The sequence below is a fragment of the Eulemur rufifrons genome, chromosome 24, assembly GCF_041146395.1.
Source record: "Eulemur rufifrons isolate Redbay chromosome 24, OSU_ERuf_1, whole genome shotgun sequence".
NCBI classification, from domain to species: Eukaryota; Metazoa; Chordata; class Mammalia; order Primates; family Lemuridae; genus Eulemur; species Eulemur rufifrons.
This window is the reverse complement of record NC_091006.1, coordinates 27,253,602-27,272,080: the sequence shown is the minus strand read 5'-3', so window position 1 is coordinate 27,272,080 and position 18,479 is coordinate 27,253,602. Positions and strand designations below refer to the sequence as shown.

The 18,479-nt window shown below is 35.1% G+C and overlaps 2 pseudogenes; one reads left to right on the top strand and one right to left on the bottom strand.

The window, feature by feature from the left end:
- Window positions 1-8,761: 8,761 nt before the first annotated feature.
- LOC138375198 (small nucleolar RNA SNORA11) lies at window positions 8,762-8,867 on the bottom strand (annotated as a pseudogene).
- Window positions 8,868-17,244: 8,377 nt separating this feature from the next.
- On the top strand, window positions 17,245-17,343 carry LOC138375224 (small nucleolar RNA U3; annotated as a pseudogene).
- The last annotated feature ends 1,136 nt before the right edge of the window (window positions 17,344-18,479 follow it).

The window sequence follows — 18,479 nt, the reverse complement described above, 5'->3', positions numbered from 1 at the left end:
TTAGGGTGAGAGTGTAGAGTTATACAGAGGCCTAGTCACTGAGAACTGACCCAGTTCCAGCCCTGTGAATACAAAAAGGAACAGGGCACGACAATCTTTGCTATTCAATAATTGGTTCATTTCAGTGGTCAAGGAAAAAAGTTCTTCGTGATACTTGGTAAAGATGATAAGGCAGACTTCATGCAGGGGGGTCCAGGGTGATAGGTAGAGGGACCACTGCAGCGGGGTCTTACAGTAGGGGATTGAGCTTGAACTCAACTCTGACTTCAACAAGGACAAGTGGAGATTTATAACCCAGGAGCACAATGGGGGTGAGTGGATGGCAAATTACTAAGGGAAAACTTTGAGGATAAGGGATTTCTGGCTAAACTGACTTGGTATGATTTTTGCTGGAGACAGGCCACTGTGAAGCTATCCAGAGTAGTCAGATAGAAAGGGATTTAGCATAACTCTTGCTCAAGCTGGATTCTACAAGGATGGAAAGGGAAGCCCAAGACTGGGCCTAGTCAAATAGAGAACTCAAAGGAGCCTCACTAAAGTTTTGGTCAAAAGAGAGAGTCTTTGTCAGAGTTTTTATAGATAATTGCAATTAAAAAGAAAAAAAGGCCTTTATGGTTTGTGGTCATAGAATAAAAGTCTATTATTGAAGACTAGACAAGGAGAGGTAAATAGTATAATATAGTGTCATCATTTTCCAGGTTAATTTATACTTTGTGACTTTAAATATATTTTGATAGTAAGGCAGACATATCTTTAATTCTAACCTTGGGACCTTCTATAAGATAGGATAATAAACAAAATTCTCCCAGAGCAGGTACATGCCTGTTTTATATCTTTCTAACTTTAAAAGTTAATTGGCTCTTAAAGCATGGCATTGGATATATCTCCCTATCAGAGTGGTTGAAAGAGATGATTTAAGGATAACTTGAAATTACAAAGGCCCTTCACAAATTAAGTTAATTCTCTCTTGCAATAGCCTTTCTAGGTAGAAAAATATTGTCCTCCTATAAATGACAGTTAAAATTGAAATGTAGTTAAAAATAAATTAGTTAAGGTAGAGAAAAATCAAGATTATTAACTTTATCATAGGCTGTGGTCTAATGTTAAAATCTCTACTTCTCTGTTAATGGTAAAATTCTTCAGAGTTATGTCTTTCTTAGGGCATGTACCTTTTGTGTTATCATCATCATTGGTAACAGCATTATCATTATCATTTTCATTGTTATTACAACACTAGTCACATTAGCATTTCATATTGAAATATTTTTAATTACACTCTGCAGATACTGACAGCATATGACAAATAGACTGCTTCTAAATAATTGCAGTTCAGGCTTTCTCTCTTTTGGTCTTTGCATGAAAATAGAGTGGAAGGCAAAAAGACAACCATTCCTTTGAGATTTATTTTAGAATTTTATCTAGTGCATTAGTAAATAAAATAGTCCCATGTTGAACTATGCACTTTATTTTCTTCTCTTTTTATTTTTTGTTAGCTCTACTTATGGATTTATTTTCCTATAGTGTTTTGCATAAGCTATGTTAGCATTTGTCCTGAGTTCCAAGCACTATATATTGCTTTAGCTTATAGTCCTTTTAGTTAAAATTTGGTACAAGAGGTTGTTTTTATATATGACAGACTTATTGTATAATTTTGTTGTTTTTGCTTTTTCCTTTATGGCATGTTTTTTGAACTGTAAGATTTGAGTAATTCAAAAGGGGCCCTTTTGCATATTCTAACTTCAAGAATTTTGTATATTCTTACTAGAAGAATTAGAAGGACAAATTATTTACTTCGTTCATTTGTTTATTATAGAAATAATCCTGAAATAGACAGTATTTATTTTCCAAACAGATCAGTAGTGACAATGTTGAGCTTTACCTGAGCCTTGTGATCCTGGAATAGTGAAGGTTAAAGAAATCTTCTAACTCTTTTAGGTCCTGGAAAAGGGTTTACTGCAAACAAACATCCCTCCCTGTATGGCTGAGATAAGATTCATGGATGTCTTTTTTTTTTTTTTTTTTCCTATGACAAGGCCAGACACAGACCCTCCAAATTCCCATTTCTTGCCTCATTATGTGACTAGTTGAACTGTTTGTCCCTTCTGATCAGTAGGACCAAAATACTTGTTAACCAAACTTTGGCTAAGACCTCACCTTCCCCAGACCCCTAAACAAAACCAAAGCCTGCACCAACATACAATCCTTCCTTAAAAGCCTTTCCCAAGAATAGGTTGGCCTCAGGGTAAAAATGTTTTCTGATCTAGCTTCCTTTCATCCTACTTCCTCATCCATTTTAGCCTTATTTATTCCTGCTTATAAAAAAGAAAAAGCCCTTTTCTGTCTAACCTTTGAGAAACTTGCAGGTTTCATGGGGACAGCTATCTCCCTATTGCAGTATTTCCCCCTACCCTCATTACAATAGTGCCTTTCCTATTCTTGCAATCGTCTTTTCTAATAAATTCGTACCATATCAGTGTCCAAAGTTGTTTTTATTTGACATCCACAGAAATTTGTTAGCTAATTATAGCATTAAATTCAGCTAATGCCTTAAATATATATGGTAGACTAAATTAAGGTAACCAATATATCTACAATAAATTATTATCAAAAAATAAATACATAAATTACTATCCAATTATCAATTTATCATACCTTGCTTTGTGATTTTGCAATCTGGCCTCTGTAAACTCCCTCGCCAGCTGGCAGAATGTTAAACATCATCAATAGAGGGCACTAAGGAGCATCTGCAAAGAGGGAGTACTAGGTTCAAGTGCTCCGTATTTATTTTTCAGCCTGTGACTCTAGGGCCCTGTACAGAAAAGCTCTAAGCTGTGCCCTCAGGCCATACTCTCTCCACTAGCAGCCTTCTGAAGGCTCCAGTTTGCCCACGTCACGACAGCTGGTTGCTTCTAAAGACTATAGTCAGTCCCAGTCCTTTGACAATTTTCTTCAGGACAGGCTGTGTGTCCCTTTGGTAATTGTGCTCCCTTTGCAGAAGCCTGAATCTCAGCATTGCTGGATCTCTCCTGGTTCCTAGTTCCTTTATCGTTTCTCTTCTTCAATGGGTAGTAGCTGCCCATTCGGCCCTACTGCTTCTAGATCTCTTAAATCTACTTTTACTTCTTTTGGTAGTTAACCACTTTTTACTGGCTAACAATTCTTTTTTTTTTTTTAATGCTTTTCTGTGTGTGTGTCTATGCTGTAAAGTTTTATGGGTTTTGATAAACGCTTAATGTCTTGGTGTTCACCGTTAGAGAAGTTTCATTCATACAGAAGTTTCATTGCCTGAAAACGATCTCCTGTGCTTCACCAATTCAATTCCTCTCCTCCCCAAATCCCTAACAACCATTGATTTTTTTACTGTCTCTATAGTTCTGCCTTTCCCAGAATGTCATGTAGTTGGAATCATACAGTGTGTGTCCTTTTTAGATTGGCTTTTTTCCCTTAGTAATATGCGTTTAAGGTTCCTTAATGTCTTTTCCTGGCTTGATAGCTTTTTTCTTTCTTTCTTTTAAATTCCAAAATATTAAGGAGGTACAATTGTTTTTGTTACATGGATACTTTTTATGATGCTTGCTTAGGTCACAGCTTTTATTGGGCCCATCACACGAATAGTGTTCATTGTACCGGATAGGTAGGTTTTTACCTCTCTGGTCCTCCTCCCCCTTATTGATTTCCAAAGACCTTTACATCTCTTTGTGCCCATGTGTTCCCATCAATTAGCTCCCAATTATTAGAGAGTACATGTGGTATTTGTTTTTCCATTCCTGAGATACTTCACTTAGGATAATGGTCTCCAGTTCCATCCAAGTTGCTGCAAAAGACATTATTTGATTCCTTTTTATGGCCAAGTTCAGGCATTTAGGGTGTGTTCAATAAATATCAGTTAGGTAAATAATTAAGTTCAATGTTTCTTAGTACTTAGTGATGAGATTCAAGATACTTTTTATCAAAGGTAGGAAAAATGATGGCTGTTTTTAGCCAGTATGACTCTCCATACCTCTGTGGCTGACCTTGAATCACAGAGGTAACCTAAGCAGGTACTGCTGAGCCAGGGATTAGAAAACCAAGAAAAGAGAATCTTTTAGTCTCAAAAGAGACTATTTTACTTCAAAGAGAGTAGTATATAGGCTTTGTATACACTGGTCACTGGGAGACCTTTTCCTCCTTATATTTTCTCAACAGAGCCTACAGGCTGTGACTTTAAACCTCAAAGACAAGCTATGTGTCACATGGGCTACAGTATTAGAGCATGAAGTTTTAGCCTTATAATTTTAGGCTGAGCATTAGATGACACATTAAATCAATAGCCAAATCATAGTTCCACTTTATGTTTTTATTAGCTGTATTCAGGACCAAAGAAAAAACTGTAAATAACTTACTATATTTATGAGGTCTGTCCAATAGTTTCAAGGGCAACACCCATGTCTCTAACACATGGTTTCTAAGAATGTCTGATTTATGATTTATTAATTATATAAGCTCTGACTGTGGATATTGACTTCAAGAGCCAGTCAGTGTATTCAACCACTGAAAAGTGGTGAATATTTATCAGCGGGTAGATAAATAGGAAAGGGGGCAGCTCTCTTTTCATGAAAATATTACTTTCATTTGCCTGGGGTAGAAGAAACTTTGGGATGAGATGGCCACGTACCCCAGGGTCAGAGTTGGTAAAGAAAACTTGTACCTGGGGTGCTTTATTGTAGGAAATTTGTTGGCACTGAAGGAGTATAAAAACTTGGGACATCAGAGAAATTTCAAGATGTTAGATGAATGAAGCTCAGGAAATGATTTTAGCTCTCAAAACAGCAGCAAGCATGCTACAGAAGTGTCAAGGTGTATATGAGGGACATACTGAAAATGAGGTAAGACCATTGAAGCCAAACAAGATTTATATGATGGGATAAAAAAATAAGACTTATTTATTCATTTAAAAATACTTTCTTAGGCACTTGCAATACCTCACAGTAATAACACACTATATAACTAAGACAGAAATCCCTGCTCTTTGTAGAGCTTATGTTCCAGCAGATATACTCAGAACTTACTGTTTATAAAATGGCACTAATAAGGACAGTGATATGTGAGTTATTACTAGGTTGACTTGGGTCACAAAAAGCTAACAGAAAAAAAGAGGCATGGCCTCATGGAGTGATGCTCCAGAGAAAGACTGGATCCATAGAAATATTGAGAGGCATTCTGTTAAACTTCAGATATGAAGTTAATAGTAGTCTACAGCAATACCACCCTGAATGTGCCCGATCTCATCTGAAGTCAATAGTAACAGCACTTAGACTAATCATTCATTGAGAAATGGGACACATAAAAGCAAGGGAAAAAAATATGCATACTTGTAGTTCCAGCTACTCAGGAGGCTGAGGCAGGAGGATCCTTTGAGGCTGGGAGTTCTAAGCTGCCGTGTGCGATGATTGTGCCTGTGAATAGCCACTGCACTCCAGCCTGGGCAACATAGCAAGACTCCATCTCTAAAAAGAATTTAAAAAATTTTAAAAAGTGTTAAAAATTCAACTAAATTTGAAAGGAGCATCAGAAGATAAACTTGACATGTCTTATCAGTTTTAGATTAGTTTCAATATGGCATATATCGTTAGATAACATAGCAGGGAAATGTATAATTAGGACTCCAAGAGAAGCAAAAGGAATGTAAAATATACTAAAGGGAAACCAGGCAGGACATTAACAGATGGAGTCTAATCCTGAGCTAGTTGAGCATTTAATACTAACAATAATTAAAAACCACAAAGCCCAAACCTAGTATCTCAAACCCAGAAGCAAAAAAGAAGAAAAGAAGGTACACTTGGGAGAGAAGCAAAGGGACAACTTAAGAAAATTAAAATGTTAAAAACTCTTCTGAGTCTGCCTAAAAGAAATAGGGTAACAACAGTGGAAAATAGAACACCAGGGGATATCCCATGAAAGCAGAAAAAAGAATTATTAAAACAAAATATTTCTGTTGCTATTGAAGTAGAAGTTACTCAAGGTATGGAAAGTTAAAAGGTTATTAGAAGGAAAATTTAAAGGTGTATTTATGGTCATCTTTGGAATTTCAGGACACACATTTCAGAAGGATCAGATGTAATTTTGATTCAAGATTCTGCCTTGGATAATTTTCCAACTGAGGGGAGAAAAAAATATTGCGAATGAGAAGAAACTTTTCTTTAGGAGGCAGGTCAAAGAGGGCTAAGCAATTTGTGGAGCAAGAAGCAATAGTAAGGAGTTAAAATGTCCGATGATAAAGTGAGGAACTTTGTGGAAGACCCTGGGTACTGTGGGCATCACCATTGCAGACTTGCACATCTTACAGGAAGACTGGTCATCTCAATGTCATTTTCTAGGAAAGGAGGCAAAAAGAATAGGTTGATCCTGCCACACATTCCTTCCCTAACCCTGAGGTATGGTACACATGGTGACATAATTACCCATTTGTTCTGTCAATTGATAATTAAACTCACAGGTTGTGAACTCCATCAGTCTGCACAGGCTAATTGTCACCCTGCTGAGGTCAAACCAAGGTTTTTTTCCTTTATTATCCCAGTGTCTTGGTGGTCTAAGCCTTACCTTCAGAAATTTTTGGCAACATTAGTTTGGAGAAAGTATAACACTCAAAATGTAATATTGTTTATGGACCCTTGAGAATCTCCTGTGTTTTCTAAATTTTATGGGTATAAGGCTGGTATTGCAATGATAATACTTGTCCTAGCAATTGTTAAAGACTTTTTAAATACAATAATACATAAATACATACAATAATTCTAATAATTGGATTAATCATTCTTGTATGTGTCAGGCACTGTTATTTTAAGGCCTTCATTTATAATTTAAAATATAAATAGATTCAAAGTTCAATTAATTCAACTATAAAGCATAAAAGAACTTTGCTCATTCCAGGGACAACCGATTGAAGGAATAATTTCCTGAGATTCCAAGAGACCCCTGTGGCTGAGAGTGAGCTGAGAAAGAAATTGGAAATGATAATTATGGACTTTCTTGAGATTTTAATAATTTTGGAGTGAAATTAAATTTTGGACTTAAATTTATTCCTGGAGTTTCATAAAGGGAAGAGGATTTAATAGCATTTAAATGTTGGACATTTAAATATTGGTGTTCTTTGAAGTATATCTCTTCTATCATTGAACTGATCACCAAATTTCTACTAAGTTATATCAGTCCTTGCAATAGGGCATGACATTTAGGATGGGAATTTTTCTAGGGAGCAATTTTATTTTATTTTATTTTATTTGCCTGTGGGGGAATGTGGACTTGGAATTAATTTTGTGTAATGTTTTGACTTAATCTAATATTTTCTTGAGGCAAAAGCTAAATCCACATCCAGTAGTCCCAGGATAATACTCAAAAAAAAAAAAAAAAAAGAAAAAGCTATATTTGGTACAGGACAATTGTTTCAGGAAGTAGGAGTAGAACTAGCCTGAGAGAATAATGGTCTTCTCCGCCCAGGGGCACAGCTTTTAATTATTAAGGGTTAATTGTTAAGACGCATAGGTTAAGACAATAAGATCTGGGGAATGATAGAGTGCAATTTGCTTCCCTATAAATCTATTTCCTTGAGAAATCATTTATTCCAGTCCCTGGGAGAGACCAGTATTGTGAAGTTAACTTTTGCTTCCCTTCCAAGCTCCCAACTCTTTCCCTTGCTAATTGCCTAAAACAATTCAAGAGAAAACAAATTGATCAACATTATAATTGTTGAGACTTGCGTCTCAGTAACCATGTTTTGAGCATTGGCAATTTTGGTATGTCATGTTATTGTTTTTGTAAATTTTTATAGATTTGTACTTATTTTTTAGTTTATTTTAGATTTCCCTTAATTTTACATTTTTTCTAATCTTTTTTAAGTCAACTATACATGCAAATCACTATTTTTAACATAAAAAAGTTAGGCCAATTTTAGTAACAAACAGTTGGACATTACTTGGAAAACCTAAAATATTTAATATTAGTATCCTGGCTGGAGCAACTTACATCTTCAACAATAGTGTATTGATTGGAACGCTTTTAAATAAAGGTTCTATAATTGATGAACTGCTTAAATAAAATTTGATAGTTTGCAAAAAATGAATAAAAAATACTTAAGCATAGAATTGGGTTAAGTATAAATCAAGGTTTTACCAGTGATAGTATCTGGATGCTTGCATTTGTACTTATTTTTAGCATAATTATTTTGTATTAAAAATTACATTTGTGCTAAGGAAAATGTAAAATTAACTTTAAAATAATGCCCCAAAAGGAAAATAAGTGGCTTTGGAGAGTCTGGGTGATTTATACTCGAAAATGATAATTCATTATAAACTAATTATGCCTGTTCTGCTGGTTTGACTGTATTTTAATTTTATGCTCAGGTGTGAAAAACACTTAGTTTGTTCCAATTAATTCCTTCTTGTTGGACATTTAATTTTACTTGCCAAATCAAACCCATATTACTGAATATTGAAGTTGTGCCAAATTATTTTCAGTTAACTAGCTGGGCAATTGCAATGTATGTGAACACTTTAATTAAAACTAAAAATTTTAAAGTAATTAAAATATAGTTAAATACAGCTTAAAAATCTATGTATGTTTTATATCTTAACTCTGAAAAATACAATTTTATCTTTTTTTTAATTTTAATTGCATTTTAGGAACTTATGTCTCAAGGTCACTGCTATGGTTTGAATATTTGTCTCCTCCAAAACTCATGGTGGAATTTATTTCGTTATTTATTTTTCTCTCTCCCACCCCTGACAGAAGTAGGGCATTTGTTAGGGAGGCCACAAGTTTTGTGCCCCTTCTCACAATGATCCTAGATTCCTGTTGGGTGTGTTGTAAATTATGGTGGAATTTAATCCCCAATGTGGCAGTATTGAGAGGTGGGACCTTTAAGAGATGATTGGGTCAAGAGGGCTCTGCCCACATGATTGGATTCATGAGTCAATGGATTATCATGAAAATGAGACTGATAGCTTTATAAGAAGAGGAAGAAATACCTGAGTAGAACATTAGCATGCTCAGTCCCTTTGCCATGTAATTCCCTGTCTCCTTGGAACTTTGCAAAGAGTCCCTGGGACCAGCAAGAAGCCCTCACCAGATGTGGCCCTTCGACCTTGGACTTTTCAGCCTCCATAACTGTGATAAATAAATTTCGTTTCTTTATAGATTACCCATTTTCAGGTATTCTGTTATAAGCAACAGAAAACATACTAAGATACTCATCAATAATAAATATTCATTGCAATAATAATCACTGTAATACCTGTCACTAAATGATTTAATAGGTTTTTTCTAAAACATGCTTGTGTTCTCCAGCATTTAATATTGTTGGTATCTTCTCCATTACTTTAATATAGTCCTGAAATATCATGCTTATTCTTCAATATCTTAACTATGTTCTGCCAATTATTTTCTTCTGCTGAATCCACCACTTGCATTTTTCTTTCTCATTTTCCCCTTCTCTCTTTCCCACCTGCAATTTTTTTCTTTCTTCTTATCTTCTACTCTCCCATTTTTACTTTTTTCTTTTTTTTTTTTTGATTCTCCTTTTCCTCTTTTATTTTCTGCTGCTCCTCTCCTCTTTCTTCTCTTTTCCTCCTGCTTTCTTTTCTTTTCTCCTTTAAATAGAGATAATCCTTTAATTCCTAACCTCAGTTCTATGGAATTTTCTCCACATCAGTGGATCCCAAAATGTGGTCCAAGGGTGTCTCTAATTACCCATTTAGATTTTCTGCATATACTTCAGCCAAAATTTAAAATTTACAACAAATATAATGCCCAATGTATTCACAAGTGTCCTTGTAAGAGGTAGATTGGAGAAACAGAGTCAGAGAAGATGTGAGGATAGAATCAGAGGCTAGAGTGATTTGGCCAAAAGTCAAGGAATGTGGGCAGCCCCTAGAAGTTGAAAAAGGCAAGGAAATGTGTTCCACTCTAAAGAACTGAGAAAGAACTTAGGCTTTGATTTGCTCCATAAAGCCGGTAAACTTCTAACCATTATAAGACCAGACTTCTGGCCACCCAAACTGTACGATAATAAATTTGTGTTGTTTTAAGACACTAAGTTTGTGATCATTTGTTACAATAATAATAGAAAACTAACACAAGGTCTGTGTAGGTGTTTGTGAGTAAGGCTGGTGGTTGAGGAACTCTGAAGAGTATAGATTCCCAGTTCCCACCCTTAGAGAGTAAGACATGGTAGATCTGGAAGGGGAATTGAAACTTATTTCCAAGAGTTCCTTAATTGATTCCGGAAATTCAGAAAGGTTTGAGATGTGCTGACCAAAGGTGCAGATGGGAATTTAAAAGGTAGATAGATTCTGACCATTTGGAGGAAGGTAGCCTGGATCTGGGGCAGTTGCAAATTGAAAATATCAGTAAATAATTATTTATAATCCACATGATGCTAATTGTTTCTAAAATCTACTCTAGGACAATTGCTGTAGGAAATATTGTAATCATAATAATTTATATTGAAATCGAGCAGCCATCACTGTAGTAATTGCCCAGCTTGATACGTGGAAAAAATATAAAAGTTAATAATTTTTAAGTAATCTATGCAGCCTATTTTTCGTAACCACATAATATTTTTCCTTTTATTTCTTGAATTTTTAAAAGACTATTGATTTGTAATGTTCAGTGGAAAACATTAGTTTTGCTTTACTTACAAGGTTGAAAGAAACCATGGGAAATGTGAAGTGATTTTTAAAAAGCATAATCTTTAGGATTAAAAGGAATGCAACTCATTTAAAGTAACTTCCAAGCTTAAAATTGTTCAATGGCTTCCCATTATTACATGTAGAACAAAATCAACATTTCTGAATATGGCCTGGATAATCTAGACCCTGGCCGCCGCTCAGAAAGCATTTCCTACCACTCGGCTGCCCTCCCTACTTTCCAGCAACAAAAGCTTCCTGACTCTCCTCAAATGTGTCAATCATGAGGTGGCATCAGGTCTCTCACATTGGCTCTTCCTTCTACCTATTATCTGTACGGTTCACTTTTGTCTTCATATCTCTACTGAAATATTAATTCCTCAGAAAGGCTGTTACGTTTCTGGGTGTTGTGTAGACAATGGGTAGTGGAAGGACAACTCTTGAGGGAGGATAACCAATCAAAAGGCTATTATAAGTAGTTTGGGCAGGATATTGTAGAAGCTTAATATAGATATGTACATACACTGATAGTGAGTATAAATTGGCATGACCACTTTGGACAACTAAAACTGACTGTTGAAATACATACACAAGCTTTCTTCATAACAGCTTCCAAACTGCAAACAGCCCATAGATACAGCCCATCAATAGAAAGAATAAACAGGCCTATTGCAGTGGCTCACGCCTGTAATTCTAGCACTCTAGGAGGCTGAGGTGGGAGGATTGCTTGATGTCAAGAGTTTGAGGCCAGCCTGAGCAAGAACTAGACCCCATCTCTACTAAAAATAGAAAAATTAGCCAGGCATGGTGGTGTACACCTATAGTTCTGGCTTCTCTAGAGGCTGAGGCAAGAGGCTGGTTTGAGCCCAGGAGTTTGAGGTTGCAGTGAGCTATGATGATGCCACTGCACTCTAGCTGGGGTTACAGAGTGAGATCCTGTTTCAAAAAAAAAAAAAAAAAAAAGAATAAATAGATTGTATAAATTTAATTAATGGAGTCCTTCACAGAAATGGAGAAAATAAAATACAATGATACAAAATGACACTGGATGAATCCCATAGACATATCATTGAGTGAAAGAAACTAGAGTCCATGTTGTATGATTCTATTTATAGTTCTATAAAGCTCAAGAACAACTGAAACATTGTGCATGATTATAGAATAGCCATTACCTCTGGAGGCATATTGACTGGGAGGAGCATGAGGAAGCCTGCCCAAGTGCCAGAAATGTTCTATATCTTGATTTGGTTCAGAGTTGCATAGGTCTATAGATACGTAGAAATTCATCACACTGTAAACCTAATATTTGGGTACTTTATGATTAAGTGATAAGTCATTTTAAAAGTAAATTTTAAAAGGATATTATTTTGGCTTGAATCAGTGTGATTTTGGTGGGAGATAGTGTTATTCAGGATGTGTATTTGTTGACAGTTTTTTACTGAAGGGGCAATCTGTGAGAGAAAGGGAGCCATTGACGATGACTCCGGTAACTTTTGGAATGAGCAACTTCATGAGCTGAGAAAAAGACTTAGAGCAGTGAACGGGGGGATTCAAGGACTTCATCATCTTTTGTTTTTAACAAATATGTGTATCTGTTAAACATGAATTCACACACATATATGAAAGCAGAATGCATAAAATATTTAAATAGTTATAAATAAAACGCTAAGAATGTTAAAAAGAAAGAGGAATAGGTACATTTCTTGCCCAATTGGCTGTTACTCTGAATGATATTTGGCAAAACAGAGTATTACTAGTCAAAGGAAGCAAAATATCTAACAGGATAGTTTCAAGGATGAAAGGAGCTTACCAAGTCCTACAGTATTTTGTATTATTAATGATAGTAGTGTGAAAAACATGAAATGCCCATAATTCAGCTTCAGTAATTATCAGGATGCATCCAGTCTTGTTTCATCGACAGTTTCATTCGTTGTCTCCTACATGAGTAATTTGAAGCAAATCCCAGACAGTATATCAGTTCATCTGTAAATATTTCAGTATGATCTTTGAAAGATCAAGTGTCTTTGAAAATCATAACCACAATTAAGTATCACATCTAACTAACTGACAATAATTTTTAATGCCAATTTTCTATTTCTATATTTTATTTTTTCCTTAGGCTTTTTCTGCTAAAGAAATCATGCCTGCAGAATTACTCACAAACTAGATTTAGCTTTCAGCGCATGGATTACACTTTCAGGAACATGGCCATATTTTACTCAACAAATCTGCTATAGATAGAATTTTGAGTGGTTTGCAGTCTTTGCTATTATGATGGTTCTGCAGTGAGTGGCTTTGTGGATACTTGTGTTTGTATTTTTGCCTGTATGTGTTTTGGACAGCTCCCTAAACACAGAATTGTAGGATCAGAGGGTAATGCATATGAAATTTTGTTAGATATTGCCAAATAATCTTCCATTAGGTTTGTTCTATTTTGCATTCCTACCAGCAAAGTTTTAGCATGCATTTCCCCACAGCTTTGCTAAGAGAATAGATTGTCAAATTTTTGGAATTTTGCCTAATAATTGAGAAATGTCATTTCAATATAGCTTTTATTTGCATTTATCTTTTTATAAGCCAGGTTGAGCATATAGATGAGATAAGCTGCCTGGACATTAAGAAATGATTTTTGAATAAAAATTTTTTATAGATATTAATAAGCAGTAGCTAGCCTGAAGAGCTATTTTTGTAGCTGATAGTTTACTGGGGGATATTAAATGTTAAAAAGATGTTGATAAACAAAATATTGAAATATCTCTATTTACTGTGAGCATTTAATCTAATCAATTGCAGTATATCTGAAAATATTTTGTAGACTAACTTTCATCTGATAACCGTTAAACGGGAATATTGGTAAAAGAAGCCCTTATAGAGTTGCATAAATATTTTCATGTTCTGGAGAAGGAAGAGTTCAGAGTTTTTTTCATTCATGATATTTTAATATGGCCTGAGGCTTCTTTAATTCAGTTTAGAAAACCTGTCAATGATGTAGTAATAGTAGTTCACTTTAAAATCTAGAGTATGAGAAAGCAAAGAAGTATTTCTCCCTGTTCTCCAGTCTCAAGAATGAAAGGCGAAAGGCAAAATAGAATGCTTAGTACACACAAAAGGCCTGAGAGTTAAGAGGGTAGAAGTAGAAGAGGAAAAATGAGAGGTTAAAAACGCTCTCTTACAGAAGGAATGCCTTTTTGGTTTCTGTGTCTGAAAGATTTCTTGTTTTGTAATGTTACTCACTCTAGATTTAGCTTTTTCTCCTCTTCTTCCCTTTTCCATGTTTGCTAAATTAAGCTGGATTTTCCTTCCATTTGGCAGGTGGGTCCTGTGAGGCCTAAAGGACTCAGGGTGAGATCAATTGGAAATCAGGTACAAAATTGGCAATTTAGGAAAATTTTGTTCACCTGACAAGAACTACTCAGTTGTTTATCACTTTCAGAGTAGTAGACTCCAGAGCCTGGGTTTGGGACTAGGAGAAAGGGGTCAAGGCTATGGCTTGACCTACTTTAACTTCGAGAAGCCAGTGGCCAAAAGGAATCCTTGAGGATCACAAGGCTGAGAGATTATATGCCACTCAGGCCAAAGATGTAGTTCCCTTGAGGACTTGAAAATATATCAAGCTGCTGCCTTAGGCTTTGGGTTTCCCAACCATTGTTTCTTGGTGGAAAAAAACTTAATTTTTTCCACGTGCCTATCACATGCTAGGTTATGAACCAGCTTCTGAGGAGTTAAAAATACAAGGCTACTGTGCTGAAGAATATTGTAACCTACTTAGAGCCACTAGAACACAATGGTTAGATGCATTAATTCTAGAGCCAGACCCTTAAATCTGGATACATTTTGGGCAAGTTATTTAACCTCACTGTAACTTAATTACTTCATTTAAAATTGTTAATATTAGCTGACTTAATAATTGTAAGGTGCTTGAAACAGCAGCTGGTATGCAGTAAATACTTAAAATTTGTCATGATTCTAGTTATTTAAAAGACTTCATATTTGATTTGCCCCTGTAATAAATGGGTCTGTTCTTCATTTTTCATACAGCCCAGTTCAGGTTTATGGCCTCAAAGGTGCAGAAAATCCTTCCTGATCATTCTGCTAAGGGGCCAGGGACATATACACTTCTGGGTTTTTTTGGTGGATGAAGAAAATGCTTTGGGGAATAAGCACTTTCCTAGCCATGCAATCTTTTCTTTGCAATAAATTAGCTGTGCATCTAGAATAAATGATTATCATATGGAGGTCTCAATTTATTCATTTGTATAATGTGGAAGTTTATCATTGAAGCCTATCATACCTGTAAAATATTATTAATAAGTAGCCTTGACACAAAAAGTATGCTTTCTTTTTAAGCACCTACATAAGAAATTAGAAATACTTTTGAGTACAGCCAATAATAGCACTCTATCTGCTGCTGAAAATTTTGCAGTCTGTTACAACTAATTCTTGGACCTGTAGAAAATTTTAGATATAGAGTTTATAGTCCACTGAGCTTAAAGTTAATAACAGAGTATTTAAGATTTAGTGCTATTACAGAACTAGCAATTCTCTTTAGAAAACATACCCCTATTGCATTTGCCACACCTGCCAATCACTTTCAGTCAATCAGGTAACATTGTCCAAAATGAGAGAGGGAAAACTGTTCAGATCTATTGGATTTCTTTAATATATTTGAATATACAGTGAGTCAAAATAATTTGGACACCAATATCAAAAGGAAAAAAGGAACCCTTATATATTGTACATTTATCAACATATTAGAAAATATGCCATAATTGATACTACATCTCCACACACACATATACACATACATACATACATGGTATGCATGGAGGGGTAGACACAATAATGGCAAAGATGTGTGTGCATTTTTGTTTATACAATTTATATTTAAAACACTGGAGTGATTTCAAATCATTGCAGATTTCTGATGTACAGTTACTTATAGGCTATAAGTTATCATTCTAACCTTAAGTGACATTCATGCCTCAAAAAGTAGAGATATCACATCCTAATAATTCATAGTTATTCATAAAACAAGTAACTCAAAATCATGTGGTAAGTAGTTTCTAGCATGCTAACCTTAAGGAAAACATAAAGAGCATTTGACATTGATACTAGCAAACTCTGCTATGAAAAATAAAAGTTCAAAATGTCTATTAGGAATTTGTTCATATCTTCAGGCTGTATGGCATATGGTTTGAGGATATGAACTCTTGACATGGGCTGCCTGAGCTAAACTGGCTTTGTCATTTATTAATTGTGTGACCTTGGGCACTCCATTTTCTCATCGGTCAAGTATATCTAAGAGGTGTAGGACAATGTCTCACACTGCTAATAAGACCATAATCATGATAAGATACCTGAAATCTCTTTGAGCCCTAGAATTCTGTGAAATAATAATCATATCTGTCTAAGAGAAAATACTGAGGGCTCCTTTAGTGATATAAAACTGAAGAAAATGAGCTCTCAGTGAAATAAGTACTTCAATTATTTCTTATCATATGCATTTATAATATAAAAGAATAGCTTACAGAAGTTAGCTTGGAACTAGCAACAGTTCAAGGTGATTTGGGAAGGGTGACTGTAGTAATAATTGGAGAAATTGCACCGATTTGTATTTTTTTTTTAATTTCAGCTTATTATGGGGGTACAAAAGTTTAGGTTATGTATATTACCCATGCCCCCTGCCCCCCGAGTCAGAGCTTCAAGTGTGTCCATTCCCCAGACAGTGCGCATCACACTCATTATGTATGTATACACCCATTCCCTCCCCTCCCCACATCTGCCCGACACCCAATTGGTGTTATTCCCAAATGTGCACTTAGGTGATGATCAGGTAAACCAATTTGCTGGTGAGTACATGTGGTGCTTATTTTTCCATTCTTGGGATACTTCACTTAGAATGGGTTCCAACTCTTTCCAGGAGAACATAAGAGATTCTATATCACCGTTATTTGTTATAGATGAGTAATACTCCATGGTATACATACACCACATTTTACTAATCCACTCATGTATTGATGGGCATTTGGGTTGTTTCCACATCTTTGCGATTGTGAATTGTGCTGCTGTAAACATTTGGATGCAGATGTCTTTTTTATAGAATGTCTTTTGGTCTTTTGGGTAGATGCCCAATAATGGGATTGCTGGATCAAATGGGAGGTCTACTTGTATCTGTTTAAGGTATCTCCATATTGCTTTCCACAGAGGTTGCACTAGTTTGCAGTCCCACCAGCAGTGTATGAGTGTTCCTGTCTCTCCGCATCCATACCAACATTTGTTGTTTTGGGACTTTTTGATAAAGGCCATTCTCCCTGGAATTAAGTGATATCTCATTGTGGTTTTGATTTGCATTTCCCTGATGATTAGAGATGTTGAGCATTTTTTCATATGTCTGTTGGCCATTCTTATATCTTCTTTTGAAAAATTTCTATTCATGTCCTTTGCCTACTTTTTGATAGGGTTGTTTGATTTTTTTCATGCTGATTTTCCCGAGTTCTAAATAGATTCTAGTTGTCAGTCCTTTATTGAATGTGTAGCATGCGAAAATTTTTTCCCATTCTGTAGGTTGTCTGTTTGCTCTCGCAAGACTGTACTTTCAGGGATCATTTCTATAGTCCGATTTATATTTCTAATCCTGACATATAAGATGAAGGACTCATGTCAAAGTCACTCATGTTTTATATGCTATTAATGTAGCTTTGTATGGACTCAGATTCAAAGAGTCATCTGCTCTCCATTTACTGAGTCACATGTATTTGTTTAATCTGAACTCTTTATAAGGAGTGTGAAATAAAGAAAATAGAAAAGGACCAGTTCTAACCCTGAGCCACACAATAGGTTCAGGGAATGTATTTGAAAAACAGAAGGCCAGTGCTTAGTCATCTGGTCTCTATCTCTCTTGTCCTCTGTAGAGTTAGATAGTATACTTTATAAATTGCTGAGGAATGGAGATAAAACTTGATGATTTTAATGGAACTGGCTTTTGTTTCCCTAGAGTAATTCAGTTAAAGTTGCCTATGTTGAACATCAGTGAAACAATTTCTCTTTCATCTTAGGTTCATTCTCTATAGAGAGTTAAATGGGGGAAAAATACATTTCAGATCTTTTTTTATAAGACCAAAATTTTCTGGCCAGTATTTGAACATTGCAAAGTATTGTGTAAGTAAAGATTATTCATTTAGACAGTGTTCTTATTTCAACAATAGCTCATTTCTAGTATTTAATTACATGATGTTCCAAATGATATCATATCATTCCAGTAGAATAGGAGAGCTTTCCGAATCGCTGTTTTGAATATTTCATCTAATTAGAGAATAGAACATTTATGTTGTGAGTATAATCTAATGTTGTAGGATATAATTTCTATTTTATTTGGATGAAGAAGATGGGAAAATGATCAGGAAAGAAATGTTTGAATAAACATTTAAAATAAGTGTAAATGCTCAAATGTATACTTTTTATTAATGTGAAACAGGTTATATCAGAAAATCATTGTCTATTTTGTAATTTTACTATCCTCTAAGGGTTAGATGAATAAAATACAGACATTAAAAACTGACATCACAGTAGCAAAACTAGTGTGAAAATTGATTACTTCCAGTAATTTATTTAAAAGGACTTAGGACTCAGAAATAGACCCACACAAATACAACCACATGATTTTTGAAAAAGGTGTAAAAGGAATTCAATGGAGAAAGGGTACTCTTTTATTTTTTTCATTTTTTTCATTTTCTTTTTTTCAGAGCCTTGTTCTGAGTGAAGGGTACTCTTTTCCATTTATGGTGCTGGAGCGATTAGACATCCACAGACAAAAATAAT